At 47.1% G+C, this 18,137-nt stretch overlaps 1 pseudogene; it reads left to right on the plus strand.

The window, feature by feature from the left end:
• Positions 1 to 1,552: 1,552 nt before the first annotated feature.
• Positions 1,553 to 17,838, plus strand: LOC144256487 (beta-chimaerin-like; annotated as a pseudogene).
• Positions 17,839 to 18,137: the final 299 nt, after the last annotated feature.

Raw genomic sequence — 18,137 nt, forward strand, 5'->3', positions numbered from 1 at the left:
TTTTGTGCAAATGGCTTATTGCAGAGGGTTGCCCAGAGCCGTGGCCAATGAGAGGAGGCACTTTCTCAAACAGGGAGGGGGCTTCGTGCACCTGGGAGTTAGCATTGTGTCACCTGGCCAGGCATGATGCCCGGTCATTTGGTCGGCCACTGGTCTGCGTGTCACTGTGAGGGTGTTTTGAAGATATGGTTAATTTCTCTACTCAGTGAAGTTCAAGTAGAGGCCATGATCCTCCATTGTAGGGGTGGGTCTTGACCCATCGGCCGAGGGCCCAAGACCAGGAACTGGGGCTTCCTGGGGGAGGAGTTCTACTCCAGACATGACTTGGAAGCCCCGCCCCAGCTCCCAGCCATGAGTTGGCCCTGCAAGTCTCAACTTGCCGCAGTCCTGGGAGCCAGTTCCTTAACCCCCTGGCAGGAGGGTCCACCAGCTGTGTTTCTTGGGACTCCTATAGACATGGGCCAGAACTTGGGCGGGTGCTGCCACTGCTGTTCTTTCCTTCTGGGCACAGATACAGCAGCTGCAGGGTCTTGTAGAAGAGGGAGCGATGGTGATTATTTGGAGCTGGCACTTGAGTGGAAACCTATTTGCCCTTCTAACGCCAGGGGATATTTTTTGTGCACTGACTAATGAACACGTCATTGTTGTCATATTAAGTACCATTAATTAGTTTTTAGCAAATACTTGTGAGCTTCTGACTTTGGTGCTGCATTTAGCTCTTCAGGGCATAAGACACAGAGGGATAAGACACCAGGGATAAGACACAGAGACCTGCTTCTGAGCAGCTCTTTAGGCACCTGGGGGCCCCCGGGACGGGATGCCGTCGGCTGGCCAAGGCTGGGTCCCGCTACCTTCCCACAGTCCCGCCATTTCCTGCATTTGATAAACTAGAGAGAGAGGGAGGAGGCAAGGACAGCCTTCACTGGGGCCGGGTGGGCACGTAGCCCTGGTAAACTCCACCACAGGAAGCTCAGAGTCTGGGGATGGAGGGCACGTGCCCCTGCTGCTTTTGAATGTGTAAAAGGACCCTGGGAGCTCAAGTAGGTGATAGGTCAGCACTGGCCACTGGATGGGTACAAGAATTTTTTTCTTTCTTTTTTTTCTTTTTTTTTTTTTTGTGTGTGTGTGTGGACTAGGGATCAAACACAGGGCCTTGCACATGCTGGGCAAGCACTCTACTGCTGAGCTAAGCCCACAGCCCCAGAATCAGGTTTTTGGCTAGAGAGAGAGCCAAGGAAAGACTTTGAAATCAGTGTGTGTGTGCTCCTATGTGCATGTGTGTGCATGTGTGTGCGGTATGGTGGTTGTGGGATATGATTGAAGTAACAATTGATACTATTAATAAATGAGGAGGAGCTTTTGAATTAACAGCCACCCAAGATGGGAGACTGATTGTTTAAATGTTTCCTAACAAGATAAATGAGGCAAATGAATTCCGACCGTTAGGAGGCAGAGAAGACCCTGCCCGGGTAGCCATTGCCGAGGCGGTGAGGAGCTTGTGCTAGGTCTGCAGCAGGCTCAGAGACAGTCTTCAGGCCTCCAGGGAATCCGCATGCTGGCACCTTGGACCCAAGACGTCATCTCTGAGATGTCTTCAAGGATGACCGAGAAAGGTGACACAGAGGAGGTTGTCAAGGGGGTGACCCTGGGTGGGATCCCTGCCCTGTCCACGCCACCCTGCTCGGACAGGGGTGTTGAAGTGCATGTGGCCGTGTGTGGGGTCTGCATCAATCTGATGCTCCTGGGATGTGACGACTTTGGGCAGAGTGGCCGGTGACCCCTGCAAATGTGGAAGGGAGTGAAGGACCTAGGGCCTGGGGTGCAGAGGGAGTCCTGGGACAGGAACAGAACTTTCATGTCCCTTCGTCAGTGTCTGCCATTCAGCTCTGGGTGGGTCCCCTGCTAACCATGTCTGCTCTTGGTGCCTGTGAGCTGGGCCTTCTTAGGCTCCACGTGTAAGTGGGGTCATGTGGCACTTGCCTTTCTGCGCCTGACTCTTTCCTCTCTAGGTGCATGTGCGTTGTCAGGAACGACAAGACTCCTTCTCGTCATGGCTGAGTTGTATCCTCCTGGACACACACCACCTTTCTGTACCTGCCCATCCTCTGGTGGGCATCTAGCCTGCCTCCACGTCTGGCTCTGTGCCTGGTGCTGCAGTGAGCAGGGGTTGCAGGGGTCTGTCCCAGAGGTGGGGTTGCTGGATCATACTGTGGATCTCTCCTTAACCTCTAGAGGAGTCTCCACACTGTTTTCCATATGTCTGTTCTTGGTCTACATCCCATTAACAACACATAAGCTTCCTTTTATGACTGAGCCAGGCCTGTTTTGTCCACTGCACAGCATGCACAAAAGGAGGAGCTTATTTTCAAGATGTCTGAGAGTGGAGGGGGACACCCACGCCTCGGATCTGCCTCCCAAGGATGGGGTTCAGGGACATTGTGGGGTGAAGCAGGGTGATTGAAGGCCTGGGGAAGGCTGATTGGAGGTGAAGTAATCGATGGTGTGCACGGGTAGTCAGATCCCATGGCTCTTCATAGGACGCGTGTGCAGAATGTGGCAGTAGAGCCACAGTAGGAGAGGAGGAGGTTTTGGCCTTCTGAAGTCAAAAGGTCCCCATTGGACACTGAGTAGATCCAAATAAAGAGTCAGTGCTGACGAGAATGGCCTCAGATCCCTGAAAAGTAAACTAGGCCACCGTTATCATCATGACCCACGGGTCAGAGGTGTCATCTACAGCAGAGCTGGTGGGAGACTGATAAGCAGGGGCTGGGCTTTACCTTCTCCACATCCTCACCAGCACTTGGTATCTTCGTCTCTTTGATGGCAGCCACTCTGACTGGAGCCAGGCCACATCTCCTTGTGGTCTTGATGGGCATTTCCCTGATCAGTGATGTCGAGCCCTTTCTCAGACACTCGTTGCTGTTTGTAAGTCGTTTGTTCAGGTCCTTTGCCCATTTATGAAGTGGGGTTCCACCTTTTCGTGCTATTGAGATGCTTGAGATTCTTACGTATTTTGGATATTAGCCTCAGATCAGACGTCTGGTTTGAAAATGTCCCTTTCTGTAGGTGTCTCTTCACCCAGTTGCCTGTTTCCACTGAAGGGCAAGAGCTTTTTGTAATCTCATCTACTTTTGCTTTCTGTGGCCTAGGCTGCTTTTGGGGTCACATAGAAAACCCCACCACCCAGACAGGGGTGTTGAGGTGCATGTAGAAGAGAACCCCCTGGGGCTTCTCTTCTGGTAGGCCACAGTTCCCAGGAGGTGTCTTCTGCTCCCCTCAGGGGCCCTTCCTTGGTACGAGCACTGGGAGGGTAGAGTGGGAGGGAGAGCGAGCTCATCTTTCTGTTTTATAAGGACGCTAATCCCATTAGGGGCTCCCACCTGCATGACCTCACTAACCCTGATCACCTCCAGGGCCCCACCTCCATCACACTGCAGATGAGGGCTTGAAGCTCTGAATTTTGGGGGAGACACACATATTCAATGGACAGCAGGTGGATTCTCAGTGGTTCATGACCCCTGGGGACAGAAGTGTGATTCCTCACGATGGCCGAGAGGACGGACCCTGAACTTCTTGCCTGTTGGCTGCCCGCCAGGCAATGACGGTCACTCCAGGCAGGATTGATTGTGTAACCCTAGGTCCACTGAAGGCTTAGATCTGTGTTGTCTGCCTAGAGATGGGGAAATGGAGATGGCACGCCATCACGTGGCACAAGCGGGGGCAGCAGGGTGACGTGCCAGGCCCCCGTGAGCACAGCGCCACAGTGTGCCTCAGCAGGAGCTGCTGAGGGGGAGCATGGCGGGGCCAGGACAGGAGGCACCAGACCCTGGAGATGGAGGGGCATGCTCCACGAAGACACCGTTAGGGTGAATTGTGGGCTCTGAGAACCCGAATGCTGGGCCCTCACCTGGGACTTCAGAGTGTGGCCGGGTCTGGAGAGAGGGTCTTTAAGGAGCTGTGTTCAGAGGAGGCTGTGTGGGTGGATCCTAATCCAACTTAACAGTGTCCTCATAGGAAGAGGCCAGCAGGAGAGACACCCAGGTGACAGAGCTGAAGATGGCCATCCACAGGAGGAGGAGGGCCTGGGGGAAGCCAGCCTGCCCACACCTTCCTGGGTGTCCAGCCTCCAGAGCTGGGAGGAAGTAGGTTTCTGTTGTCTGTGACACTGGGTTTATGGTGCTTTGTCCATCAGCCCTAGCAAACCAGCACGGTGCTCACATTTGAAATCTTTACAAATGCCGACACCTGTCACACCAGACCAAAGTGGCCTACTTCCTGACTTCCGCCACCACAGAGCTTCAGCTGTGGAATTCTGAAAGGTCGGGCTCTTGGTAGAACCGTCCATAGACTCCTGAAGTGCCCAGTCTCAGGTGGAGGGTTCTTGCTATTGACATAGAAAAGGACAAGGAGAGAATTTTGCTTCTACTCAGGAAAGGTGCTTCCTCCAGGATGTCACCTTTTAAATGACAACAGCAATGTGGGTGGCCTGAGCATTCTCCCTGCCAGGCCTGGCTTCAAATGCTCTGCGTGGGTTCACTACGCTGGTTCTTAGTAAAATGTGGATCAGTGTTACCATGCCCACTTTACCGATGAGGCCGAGGCAAGGAGAGTCACTTCCTGACTCATATGCACTTAGTAACCGCTACTAATTTTACTTACTTAGACCTGAGAGACCCGAGTTTTGCTCACGGCTGGATGAAGGAATCGGCTTGCTGGAAGCTGTCTGAGCATTAGTAAGTATTGGACAGTATTTGAGTGACCCGTATAACTTTGTTTTCCTTGTGATTCTGAATAATGAACACAATGTAAATCCTTAGCCCCTTTATGCCAAGGTAGATTCTCAACAAGTTAACCACCAGCAATTCCAAATAGGGTAAAATGTTTTATTATGTTCAGGCATTTAATGACTGTCCCATTTTGAATGTAAAGAAGTATCAAATGTATTTTAATAGTAAGTTATTTCTTCTACCCCTGTTAAATGTACACAGGTCAAACATCTGAAGGCCGCTGCTCCAGAGGCACCTGGTGACCAGGCTCTTGGTGCACCGTGATTCTCTCAGGTGCTTGCAGGTGTCCTTCTCCTCTCTCTGCTCACCTCCCACATTCTGGTTGCTCCTCTTCTCCACTCCTCACATTCCCAGTATCTTGAGAACTGGAAGATTGTCCCAGCTGGTTTGCAAATAGGGTTGCCAGATAAAATACGGACAACCAGTTAAAGTTAGGCTTCTGATAAGCAGCACGTGATTTTTTTTTTTAAGTACAAACGTGCCCCATGCATTATTCACGACACACTCTCGGCATTGCATGAGACATGCTTATGCTCAAAAATTATTCATCGTTTATCTGAAATTCAAATTTACCTAAATGTCTTGAATTTTTATTTGCTAAATGTGACAAACATATTTGTAAGGATTGGCCTTGTTAGTGATTTGGAGAAATCTCTTGGAAGAGAAGACTGTGAGAGTGTGTGTGTGTGTGTGTGTGTGTGTGTGTGTGTGTGTGTGTGGGTTGGACTTGTAGGAGTTCCTGGCTGGGCAGGTTCATCTTGTTTATAATTTCACAGTGAACTCACTGATCTTATTAGGAGTAATGAATGTACGAGTGGCAGCTGCCTCACAGAACGCCTTCCTCACACCCCACCTCAGTTATCCCTTCACAAGGCCCTGAGGCCTCTCTTTGCCACCAGGCCAAGTTCTTGCCCACTGGGCCCTGCCTCTCAACCACCGCTGGTCTTCCCTCTGCTCTTCTCCAGTGACTGGTTCATTGTGGTCAAAAGCCCTGATGTGAAGACCCAGAGCCCAGGATGCTAACCTGGGCCCATCACGCATGACCTGTGTGAACCTCAGAGTGTTTCTCCACTTCTCTGGCCAACCCCCTCACCCCCCAGCTTCCAGGTTTCCAAAAAGGAGGCTGGGAATGGAGCTGTCAGGAGGGCAGGCGGGGAAGGTAACAGGAAAGTGATCGTCTGAGCGACGACACCGCCAGGTGCCCCCTCCTCGTCCTCTGACTCCCTCAGGTTTGCAGGAGGGAGAGCCACAGGTCGATCATGTCCACATGCCCCCCAGTTCCTTGGTCGGCGCCCTTGGATCCTGGGCAGCAGTTTCCAGGCCCGCCTGTCCCAGAGGCAGACACCAGAGGGTGCCCCACCACTGTCGCCTGCCGGGAGCTCGGGAGGAGGACTGTGTGCAGAGCACTGTGATCTGAGGTGCTGAACCCATCTGCAGAGGTGGGTTTTGAGTTGAAATCTGGGAGGAGAAGGGGAAGAGGACCTGTGTAACTCTTCTGGGTTATTTAGAAACCTTTGCACTGCATGGCATCGTGGTGAACAAGTGGCTCCTGGGTGGCAGGACCTGCTTTCTGGTTGACCTGCCCAGGGAAGGTGTCCTAAAGCCCTCTAAACTCCTTGAAAACGAGGACACAGAGCCAAGTGCAGACCTGGGATGGTGGCGCCACGCTTGTGGGCCACACGTCCAGCAGCCTCCTGCTGTTTGGAACTCAGTGGAGGGAGGGTCCCAAGGAGCCTGAGCCACCCAGAGGGCTGAAGTCAGCCACCTGCCAGACCTGTGAGGCCCAGGAGCGGAGCCCGGACCTCCTGCCTCCTGCCTCCTGCACACCTCTGGCTCTCTGGAACAGCGAGTTAGGCGGGAGCAGGGCTGCACGGGGCTACAGAGGGGGAAGGACCCAGGCTCTGCCCACTCAGCCCTGGCGTGGTGCACAGGAGCTGTGGCATGTTCGCGGAGTCGGAGTGATTGATGTGGTTAAAGTGAGGAGTGAAGAATGAGCAACTGGAACCAATTTGGCCATCTCGAGATGTGATTTGAGGTGGCGTTTTAGGTATTAGGGTGCCTTGAAAAGAGAACCAGCTGCGGTGATTGCAACCACCACTTCTTATGAAGATTCCTGTGCCCTGTGAGCCTTTGAGGGCTTTAATGGAGGGGGGTGATTTTTTTAAAAAAGCCTCTCCTGCCTTCTGCTTGGGCAGGTTGTTGGGGTGGGGACGGAGAGATGGTGTGGCAGTGAGCAGGTGGCAGTCTGGGTCTTTGCAGTCGTTGTCAGGCCCTGACAAATGCAAGGTTCCCCAGCAGGCCACCTGCCTGACGTCAGCCCCCCACCTGACCTGTGAGGCCCAGCAGCCCCTCTCGGAGCCCTGATCCTGCACACCTCTGGCTCTCCAGAACACATTTAGGAGGGAGGATCATCGCAGCAGGAGGGAGGACCCCACAGGCTCCCGGATGGACGAGGTCAACAGTTCTGACCACTTGCCCGTGCACTGGGAAGCTCTGCCCCAGGTCGGGTGGGACACAGGAGGACACTGATGGCTGAAGAGGAGGCCAGGGGCAACGGGAGGTGTGGTTTACTGTTGAACACTGCACCCCAGAGCATTGAGCTCTCCTTGGTGCTCCCTCCAGGTGAGCTGGACAGACCTCGGTGGGAAGGAAGTCACACCGCAGGGCTGGGGGGAAGGGTGGTGTGCCCCATAGCATGATGGTGTGGAAAAATGACCCAGTCTTCATGCAGCTGAGAGGCAAGCCACTCCTGTGTTTGTCTGTGTCCCTCCTCAGAGCATGGACACATATCAACGGAGGTGTGCGTTCCCCTGTTGGACCAGAGCAGAGCTGGGGCTCCGTGGAGTGGCCACTCTCCGGCCTGCAGGGTGCTTGCTGCAGTGGTTGCTGCAGGCTGTGTCAGGCCCTGCCTGCCAGACACAGAGCTGGTGGACAGAGCCCAGACTCACACCCATCAGTGTCCCTCCCCAGGGTGGCTTTCCCCAGCCCAGCAGGGGCCCAGGCTTGGCTTGTTTCTCCAGATGGCAGTTGGTAGCTTTGCATCGCCAGGGTCAGTGCATTCCCTTCTGTGCATTGGGTGGGGAGGGGGGTTTAGGGCAGTGGTACCGGGCTTCTCTTTTTCCCTTCACCTCCATAGGAGTCTAAAAGCCACCGTGAGATTTAATTGAAGCTGTTTTCAAAAGAGCATGTGATCTGCCTTGGGATTAAGCACTAAAACTGGAAAGCCAGGGAGACCTTCTCGTGACTCTAGAGTCAGGCTTTTGAGGTGGGTGGCCGCCTGGCTATGCCCTGGGCTCCGCAGCCTTTTCCTTGGAGAGAGACATTCGAATGTTCTCCTTTACCAGCAGGTGCCTCGGTTGGGGGCTGCAGGCAGCTCCCAGGAGGAAAAATCCTACCTTTCCTTTCCACCTCTGCACTCAGAGCTGATCTGTTGGTCACAGGGGACACCCAAGAGCAGAGGAAAGCCCTGTGTTCCTGAAGACTCTGGGAGAAGAAGAAATCCCAGAATATTTAATCCAAAGAAACAAAAATCGTTACCTTCCTCTTTCAAAGATATTGTGGCTAGGTAATGGAATTCAAAGGCGAGTTTGTTGGGCTCCACCCTCAGGGGGCCTGAGGGGCTGTGGTGGACCCCCGAAACCAAGGTCCTGCACCCAGCAGACATGCTCAGCTTGTGGCGTCTCCTGCGGTACTTGAGGAATCTTACGGGGTGGACCCTATTTGGGGCCACGTGTGCTTTCTAGGCCAGGTCAGACTCTGGTTTTTAAAAATTGCAATGAGAGGGACATTGTAGGACACTGAGAGCCAGAAGCATCTGGCCTGTTTGGAATCACTGAAACAAAAGAGCTGAGATTAACTGAGAACATATGTCAAGGCTGCAGGAGAGGAGAAGGGCCGGTATTTATGCTACATAGTGCTTTTTGTTTCTGATGCAAAGCTAATACAGATTCTTTCATATGGTGTATAGAATATAAAAAATGTTTACCAAATTAACAAAAAACAGGAGCCTATATGTTAGTAATCAAGAGTTTGACAGCCAGGCACAGTGGCACATGCCTGTAATCCCAGCAGTTTGGGAGGCTGAGGCAGGAGGATTACAAATTCAAAGCCAGCCTCTGTAACTTAGTGAGGCCCTAAGCAACTCAGCAAGATCCTGTCTCTAAATAAAATATAAAAAATGGCTGGGTATGTGGCTCAGTGGTTAAGTACTCCTGGCTTCAATACCTATTACCAAAAAGAAAAAAAAGTGTTTGACAAAAGTATATTGCACGAAGTATACTGCAATGGAAGCTATTTGTTTGCTTATTTTTTCCTATAGTTATAGTTTTGACAGCACTTAACTTTTTTTTTTAATGTTACCTTTGGAGTACCAAGGGGACATGTAGACCTGGGGGTGTTCCAATTCTTGACAGGGGTGATGATTATTTAAGTTTATTTATTTATTTATTTATTTTTGAGAGAATTTTAAAATATTTTTTAGTTTTTGGTGGACACAACATCTTTGTATGTGGTGCTGAGGATCGAACCTGGGCCGCACGCATACCAAGCGAGTGTGCTACCGCTTGAGCCACATCCCCAGCCCCAGCAGTTAACTTTTGGCATATGAATTCTGAAACCTGGACATACATACATACATACATACATTTATTTATTTATTTATTTATTTATTTATTTATTTATTTATTTATTTATTTATTTTAAGATACTGGGGATTGAACTCAGGTTCATTAGACCACTGAGCCACATCCTGAACCCTATTTTGTATTTTATTAGAGACAGGGTCTCACTGAGTTGCTTAGGGTCTCATTAAGGTGCTGAGGCTGGCTTTGAACTCGAGATTCTCCTACCTCAGCCTTCCAAATCACTGGGATTATAGGCGTGCACAACTGTGCCTGGCTCTGGTCCTCTATTCTTTCTGATACTTTTGATCTGATACATCACCCACTGTGTATATACAAACAGCCTGCATTTTAGAACCTATCTTAATAAATCAATAAACTTGAGGAGTGGAAACCAAGTCTCTTTGACCTAAATACACAGTAATAAAGTTTCCAAAACCAGTAAATGGAATTTTATTTTCCTACATCTGTTTGTATGATCAGTTACCTGAAGGCATAATAATGAAATCAATCATGCTTAGTTATTTAACATATCATCTTACGATTACACATAAAAACGCCATAAAATTTTAATACCTCCAATAGAATCAGGATAATATGCATTTCACCCACATAAGTGTGTATATGTATCCAGCACAGTGCCACATACAGCATAACCCATGGAAGGTCAGGGTTTCGGCCCGGTTGCTTCCCTTGGTGAAATGGGTGTCCAGCAAAATGATGAACAAAGGAAGTAGGAGACTATGGTTAATGAGAACCTTAAATTTGGGGGTTGCTTTGTAAAGCCAGGCAGAAAGAAGGCCAGATCTCCACTGAGATCCTTAAGCAAAGGGACACAGACTTACATGGAAATGGGACTGGCAAGTCCAAGTTCTGACTCAATAGTGTGTGCCATAGAAGATCACTAATAATATTTGTTCATTTACTCATAGTACATAGTGCACATTTAAAATTAGTCTTTTTTAAGATATTTTGAGACACTGAGATTAAAGTGTGTGTGTCTCCTTCCCTCCCTTTCCCTCCCTCACCCTCCCTCACCCCCCCTTCCCTCCCTCTGTCCCTCCCTCTGTCCCTCCCTCCCTGCACTCTACAGGATTAAAGTCAGAGGCCTTTACAGAGTGTCTGGGTTCACTGAACACATTGAAGATGTCAAGATGGCCTTTGACAGAGGTGAGTTTGTGCTCTCTTGAATGCCATCTGACTTATGCTTAGCACTCTTCTGATGGAACCAGACTCATTCATAGTAGGAACTGAGCTTCAGAACTACTGAGTATTATTCTTCAGGAAGCTGAGCAATGATGCTTTAAAAATCTCAAAGTTCTCTCTCTCTCTCTCTCTCTCTCTCTCTCTCTCTCTCTCTCTCTCTCTCTCTCTCTGGGGGAAGTGTTTCCTTAGAAGCTGTGGACAGGTGACCACATGAGGAGGAAGTGAGTTTAACCATTTGAAAGCCAGCCAGTCCACATGGCCCTGGAGCACTCCTCTGCAGGCCCATCTCAGGATCTTTTTTCTCTTCTCTCAAAACTCCACAAAAGGGGGCATAGGGATGAGAGTCACCAGCGCTGAAGGAGGGAAGCCAGGGGACGTTTAGGAGGTATCTCCTCTGTTATTGATGATTACAGCATACAGTTCCCAGTGCCTATCATCTCTTAGGTCAGACATAGGCCAACCTGGAGAACTTGTTAAAAATACAGACCACCAGGGCCCGCCTTGAGGACTCATGCTGAAATCTGGATGAATCCAAGTATCTAGATTTCTAATAAACAATCCACATAATCCTGGTACAGCCAGTCTGGGCCTGGGGTGCCTACTGGATAGAGTATGGTCCATAAGGTCTTCCATGATGTGGCCTCTCTATCTGCTCAGGCCAATTTCCAGTTCTTCCTCCATATTGGACCTTACATGCCAGCCTCCCTGAAGGACACTTTACATACCATCACGGAGAAGCACCCAAGCTCACATGTTCTATCCATCTGGAATGTGTGCACATTTGTCTGGCAAACACCTGTGAATCATGAGTCAAGTCTTCTGTTGTTCATGAGGCCTCTCTGGCCACCCCACGCTGACCTGAGAGCTCTGTTTCAGTCCCCTGCATCGCTGTGTGCTCACGTCTCCAGGGAGCATCCTTTCTTCTTGTAACTGACAAGTTGTGAGTTCTCTCTAGCTGGAACTATTCGAAGGGAGCATCTCTTTTCTTCTTTGATTCACCAGAGCCTAACTGTGTTTGCCCCATGCGAGATTCTCAATAAATGTTTGCTAAATATGTAAATGATGGGATCAATATGGTATATATGGCAGGAAGAAGGTTTTACTATTGTCTCTACATCCAAGAGCTGTTTTGTTTCCAGAACCAAATTTGCTGAAGCATTTGTTCATTTCATTTTCCACACAAAAGATGTTAATAGTCCCAAGTGATCAAAACATTTTTTCATGTCTTTATACATGATTTTTTTTGCATTACAATTCATATTACACATATATACCACAATTTTTCATATCTCTGTTTTTATATAAAGTAGGTTGACACCCAATTCGTGGCTTCATACCTGTACTTTGGATAATGATGTCCATCACATTCCACCATTATTGCTAATCCCCTGCCTCCTCCCTTCCCCTCCCACCCCTCTTCCCTATCTATAATTTCAAAAGTTTTTTTAATCCAAAAAATTTCATAGTCAGTGATAGTTAAAATGTACTGGTATTTACTAATGGTAGAATAAAAAGTAAATATATATATATATATATATATATATATATATATATATATATATATGTGTGTGTGTGTGTGTGTGTGTGTGTGTGTGTGTGTGTGTATACCAAGAATGATTGTAAAAAGTGCTAAGAAATACAATCTCACCTATACATGAGGCAAAGTTAAAGTTTCCCAGATTGAAGTCCAAGGAGCTAAGTGAGCCTGAAAGAGACAGAAGTAACTGAAGGAATTCAACAATTAGTTCATGTACATGACCTTCAAATCCAAGTTCAAAGAATACTGATGGAGATGTAGTAGAACTGTTCATTGTTGTATCTTTCTTTTCTTTTCTTTTCTTTCTTTCTTTCCTTCCTTCCTTTTATCTCTTTCTTTCTCTCCCTCTCCTCCCTCCTCCCCCTCCTTCTCTCTTTCTCTCTCTCCCTCCTTTCTGTGCATGCCTTCACTTGGTGAAATACGGTCCTCATCAGGACTTGGATTGCTGGCTCTTTTTCAGATGGGGAAAAGGCAGACATTTCTGCCAACATCTATCCAGACATAAACATCATCACTAGAGCCCTGAAACTGTACTTCAGAGACTTACTCATCCCTGTCATCACATATGACACCTATTCCAAATTTATAGAAGCAGCAAGTGAGTATTGAGAACTAATTTTTTATTTGTACGAGACTTTCAGTACATTGCTTTCACCCTCAAAAAAATTAAAACTCAGAACTGTTGAAATTATCGCCTGAGCATTTTGCCAAGTGGGCACAACAGTACAGTTAATAGAAAACCAGGCATAGCTCACCAGCTGAGCTGGACCAGCACTAAGCCAAGTCTGTGGGGCAGAAGCCGGGTGCAAGGCAGTTCTGTCTCTCCTAGTCACTCCCTATATGCTGAGAGCCAGCACAGTCAGGCCCGTTCTATTGTTGAAAACCTGATTAGTTTTGTAGTTAAAAAAAAAAATCAGATGTTCTCCAAGGAGAGCAGTATCGGTGAGCTCCTTGCATCCTCTAAGTGGAATCACATTGAGAACAGATTAGAGTCACATCCAAGTTTTGCCCATTAATGGTCTTCAAAATTAATAGAAGGCCAAGAATAAACTATGCCAAGTATCACGCTATACCTCTCACCCATTGGCACTCATCCTTCCTCAGCCACAGTGGCTCATTCCCTGCTTCCCACGAGGCCCACTGCTCTCAGGAGAGAGCAGAATGAAAGCAGAGGAAATGTCAGGGGAGTGGCTATGTTTTCCTAGGAACAAGTAATAATGAGAAAGGGGAGAGACATGACACAGAAGTTAAGCCCACTTTGAGGAACATTTTTTTGGTTCACCTTTTTTTTTTAATCTTTAATGGTTGAAAAGTACAGTTTTGTGCTTTTAAATATACTAATGAAACACCTGATAGGAAGATACAAGGGCAGATTGAGATTCACGCAAGCTGTACTTTCCAGATGAGTTTTGCCCTGCTCCCTGTTAAGACCGTTCCTTCCTGGGTTCTGGTGGTCTTAGGCAGGGAAGGCTGGGTACCTTCTAGCCCAGGAGGAATGGTAGGAAAGCTTTCTTTGACTGTCTGCCAATACTGTTGGAGACCCAGACTCCAGAAGCATGTCCTCTTCCTGGCATGTGCCCAGTATCTACGTCCTAACCTGGGCTGTACACCAAAGTAGACCCTGCCGACAGTTTAGTGATAAGTGCCATTAATGCAGGCTGGGTTGGCTGGCCCACCTGCCAATCTACTTGCATTGAAAATGTATTTAGTGGGCTGGGATTGTGGCTCAGCGGTAGAGCGCTCACCTCGCACGTGCGAGACCCTGGGTTTGATCCTCAGCACCACATAAAAATAAACAAGTGAAATAAAGGTGTTGTGTCCAACTACAACTAAAATGTATTTAGTGATTGAAGCCTGCCAGGGAGAGACTTACTAGATAATTTCAAGGGCACAACACCAGAAGTGATATAGTTTAGAGTTTGTGTTAGTGAGATCCCCGACAAATCTAGTGTTCAGAAGGGCAGCGTAGTCTGCACGTGTCCCGCCAGATTATAAGCATTCTCCTGGAATCTGCTCCTGAAGGACGAGGACAGAATCCACCATCTGGATCACCCACATCATGAATGTTCAACAAGCCTGTGGTGCTCAGCCCAGACTTTCTGTAATGAGGCAGGACACAAACTGACTCATTTAAGTGAAATAGTATCTGAAATTACATGACTTTGTTAGACTCTCCCCATTTCTGGATAAAACAAACAAAAGACTTCTTGTTAGCTCTCTGAAAACTTTAATGGTACAATGTAACTCTGCACTCATATGGTTTTTGTTTGATCTTCACAGAAATCTCCGATGCGGACGAAAGGCTGGAAACAGTCCATGAAGTACTGATGCTACTGCCTCCCGCTCACTATTAGACCCTGCGGTACCTAATGATCCACCTCAAAAAGTAAGCAGATGCCTCCTCTTACTGATCTGCTCCTGGGGCAGTTAGTGCCTCCCTGATGCACAGAATGAGCAGGTGCTTCTTGAAAGTGGACTGTGCTGCCTCCTGGGGCTAGCCCCACACATGGCTCGAGGGCTTTTGCTCTGGGTCAAGAGCTGTTTCATGTACTTTCCATGTGTCATTCCTGGGAGGTGGGTACTGCTGGGAGCATTCACTGTCAGAGGCCATGGATGAATTATGGGTTTGTTTGAGCCATCTCAAGGTAGAGGGGTTGCTCTTCTGAGAACTCTCAGTGAAAACCCCTGATTCAAGACCACTCAGTTTATGCGGACACGCTGCTCATTGGCTCAGACAGTCATGGGTTCAAAGACAGCAGCCCGGAAGTAGAGGCAGTGGGCATAACCTGCTAAGCCCAACCAGGTTGTTTTTGTCGCCTCATCCAGTTTTCCTCAGGAAGTTCTTTACACTGGATCCCATTGGTTCCTACCCATTTAAATAAAGTGTGGGCTCCATTTTATTGTCAGATCCAGTCTCCATTAGAGCTGGATCATCCAACCATGCCCCCATTTTTCACTTATTTCCATGTCTTGCTTTATTTCTTAAATTTCTCATAACTTTAATATTTCTAATCTGACTCCACCCTCATTCGGGGAAACTGAGTAACATCAGTACACATTGGATTCAACAATGGATTACACAGTGGAAGACACATCAGATTTCTGAATCTTAGAGAAGTTAAGTGGCTAATCCACAGACGTGAACCCAGGTTTGAAATCCAGGAAGAATGAACCAGAGCCTACTCTCTCTCTTAACTACTTGTCTACCCTGCCTCCATAGCTGCATCTTGCTCCAACACAAGTCTTGTACATACTTCATCTCATCTTCCACCAACTGCCCACCCTAACCCCTGATGCCTGAACCAGTCTGTCTTCTTTCAGAGCACATTTCCAACATGATCTCTTGTTTTTGTTTTTCTGTGTGTCTCCAAGTAAAAAAAAAAAAATCCCCAAAACTTAGTGGCTTGAAACCATAAAATTAATTATCTCATAGTCTCTATGGGCCAGGGATCTGGATATGGTTGAGCTAGGTGCATCTGGTTCAAGGTTCTTAATGAGTTTGCATTTGAACTGCGAGTCAGGCTGCAGTATCATATATGAAGGCTTGATGAGACGAACAGTCACTTCCAAGTCACTCAGAACATTGTTGGCAGGACTCAGTTTCTCAGAGGTTTTTAGGATGAAGGCTCACTTCCTCACTGGATTTTGCTGGAGGTCACCCTCATTTCCTTACCATGTGGGTTTCTCCATAGGCAGCTCACAAAATGCCAACTGACTTCCTTCTAAGCAAGCAAGCAAGCAAGGGCACCCACGATGAAAGACGGTCTTTTTGTCTTTTTAGAAGTGACATCCCATTGCCTTTGCTATATTGTGTTTGTTAGAAGCAAGTGACTAAGTCAAGCCCATACTTCCAGGAGGCAGGGACTGTTGGGGGCTATCTCAGACAGGATCTACCACACACTAAGCTATGTATGTAGAAGCCTGCAGGTGGAGATGTTTGGATGTTTACAGGATATTATAGCCTTTAGTTCCAGACTCTTCCCCTTAAATCTCTCTTTCCTTCCTTGTACATTTATTATGAGATTAACAAGTTGATCTTTGAATATTGGAGGGATCAGTGTGCTTCTATGTGTCTCTCCCTGTTTGTTGAAAATATATGTCAGCTGCCCTTTCTTAGATACAATGGACCAAAAAGTGTATACAGTGTCCAAATTACAGATCCACTCAGTAAGTGAAAAGAAGCAAGTGGAGAATATTGTATAAATTTTTCTGCCTTATAAGATTTTTGCTCAGATCCAAGGTGATCAGAGACAGTAACATAAAGTTCAGAATATTCCTATTTTGATGAGTTTACCGAATGTAAGAGTATAAATAATTTTTGGATATGTAATAGATTATGAGTGCCACATCTGACTTTTAGCTGCAACTTGTTTCTTTCATTTCAATTAATATCATAATTAATTATATGATAATAACACTTTGTAAAGCAAAGTGTCTCTATCAGGAAGAATGCTGGCATCTCCCAGCTGAACTGTATATGTCAATAATTTCAGGGTTTTATTGTGATGGGTTATGCTAAACATTTTATTTGATCAGGTATTGTACTTAACCTCATAGGGTGATGTATTTTGATCCTCTAGCATGTCCTCATTCCTACTTTCTTCTTAGCTTTGCTGCATGAAAATGATCCAAACTGAGTTGACTTCCTAAAATAATATTAAGTGGCTAATCCTAATGATCTCTCAGGGAATAGTCAGAAAGGGATAGCCTCTAGTACAAAACCTAAACACATTTTAATTATCATTTGCTCTGCCTTGAAGAACCTTCTTTTTAGATATATGATGAACAGTCTAAAGCCTAAATTCCTGAAAGCAAGAATCTGGGAGATAGTGATTCTATTGCATTAGGAAGGAAGGAAGCCAACTTTGGCGTTTGAATTTCATTCCTAAAGGCTCTGCTATTTTTATTTGTATGTCAAAATGATGATTTTCAATTCCAATGATAATTAGTGCTCCAGACCTCATTCTGTTGGAACTAGAAATAATGCCCAACCGCCTTCCAGCTTGGCCACCTCCCAGGAGTTCCACTGTCCCATGATAATGGCCTGGCTACATTCTGCAAGCAAGCATTCTCCTGTGGCACCAGCCCTCCCAGCAGACAGGAACTGCTTTTAGCTTCCCATTCTTCAGCTTACAGGCCAATAGGAAGCAATAAGGAAAAAGACTTCCATAGATGACCCATAGGCCAGTTGGTAATCCTCTGCCCCTCCAAACCAATATTCCTTAAATGATAGTTTCATATTTATTTAGTGAGAAGGGCTGATTTTCCAATTTTTAAAACTGTGTCTATACTAGATTCATATGTCATTCACTTCCACTGGCCGAAGGCAACATCAACAATTTAAAATAAAAACAAATCGGAAAATTGCCTATTGAAAAATGCCTTTCTGCCATTCTGATTCACAATTTGCTTTTGCAATTTCCTGAGCCAGAGATAGTCTTGGGATTTAAGTATGTAATCAGTATGGAAATTCATCCGCATGTCTACATGACATCTCTCTGTGTATTTGTTTTGCAGGGTTACTATGAATGAAAAAGACAATTTCAGGAATGCAGAAAATCTGGGGATCATGTTTGGGCCCACCCTGATGAGGCCCCCTGAGGACAGCACTCTCACCACCCTCCATGACATGCAGTACCAAAAGCTGATTGTGCAAATTTTAATAGAAAACGAAGATGTTTTGTTCTAATCCATCAGGGAGATGAGCTGAATGGCCCCAGCCCTATCCAAGCTGATAGAGCTAAAGAAATAAACATTTCTTACACTTGATTTACTTTTCAAACAAGTGACAGAGTTTCCTGGACCACAAGACACGTCCTCCTCCACATGAGAACAAGGGTGAGAAGGGTGAGGGCGAGAAAAGCCCCTGGCCTTGGGTCTTTTGCCGTGCCTCGTATGTATGTCTGTTTTGCTGGAAGAGTGATTAATAAATCTTTCTTTAACTTATTAAAAAATGTAACTTTTAAGCTTCAGTATTATCAGTAATAA

The sequence above is a fragment of the Urocitellus parryii genome, chromosome 8 (assembly GCF_045843805.1).
Source record: "Urocitellus parryii isolate mUroPar1 chromosome 8, mUroPar1.hap1, whole genome shotgun sequence".
NCBI lineage: Eukaryota > Metazoa > Chordata > Mammalia > Rodentia > Sciuridae > Urocitellus > Urocitellus parryii.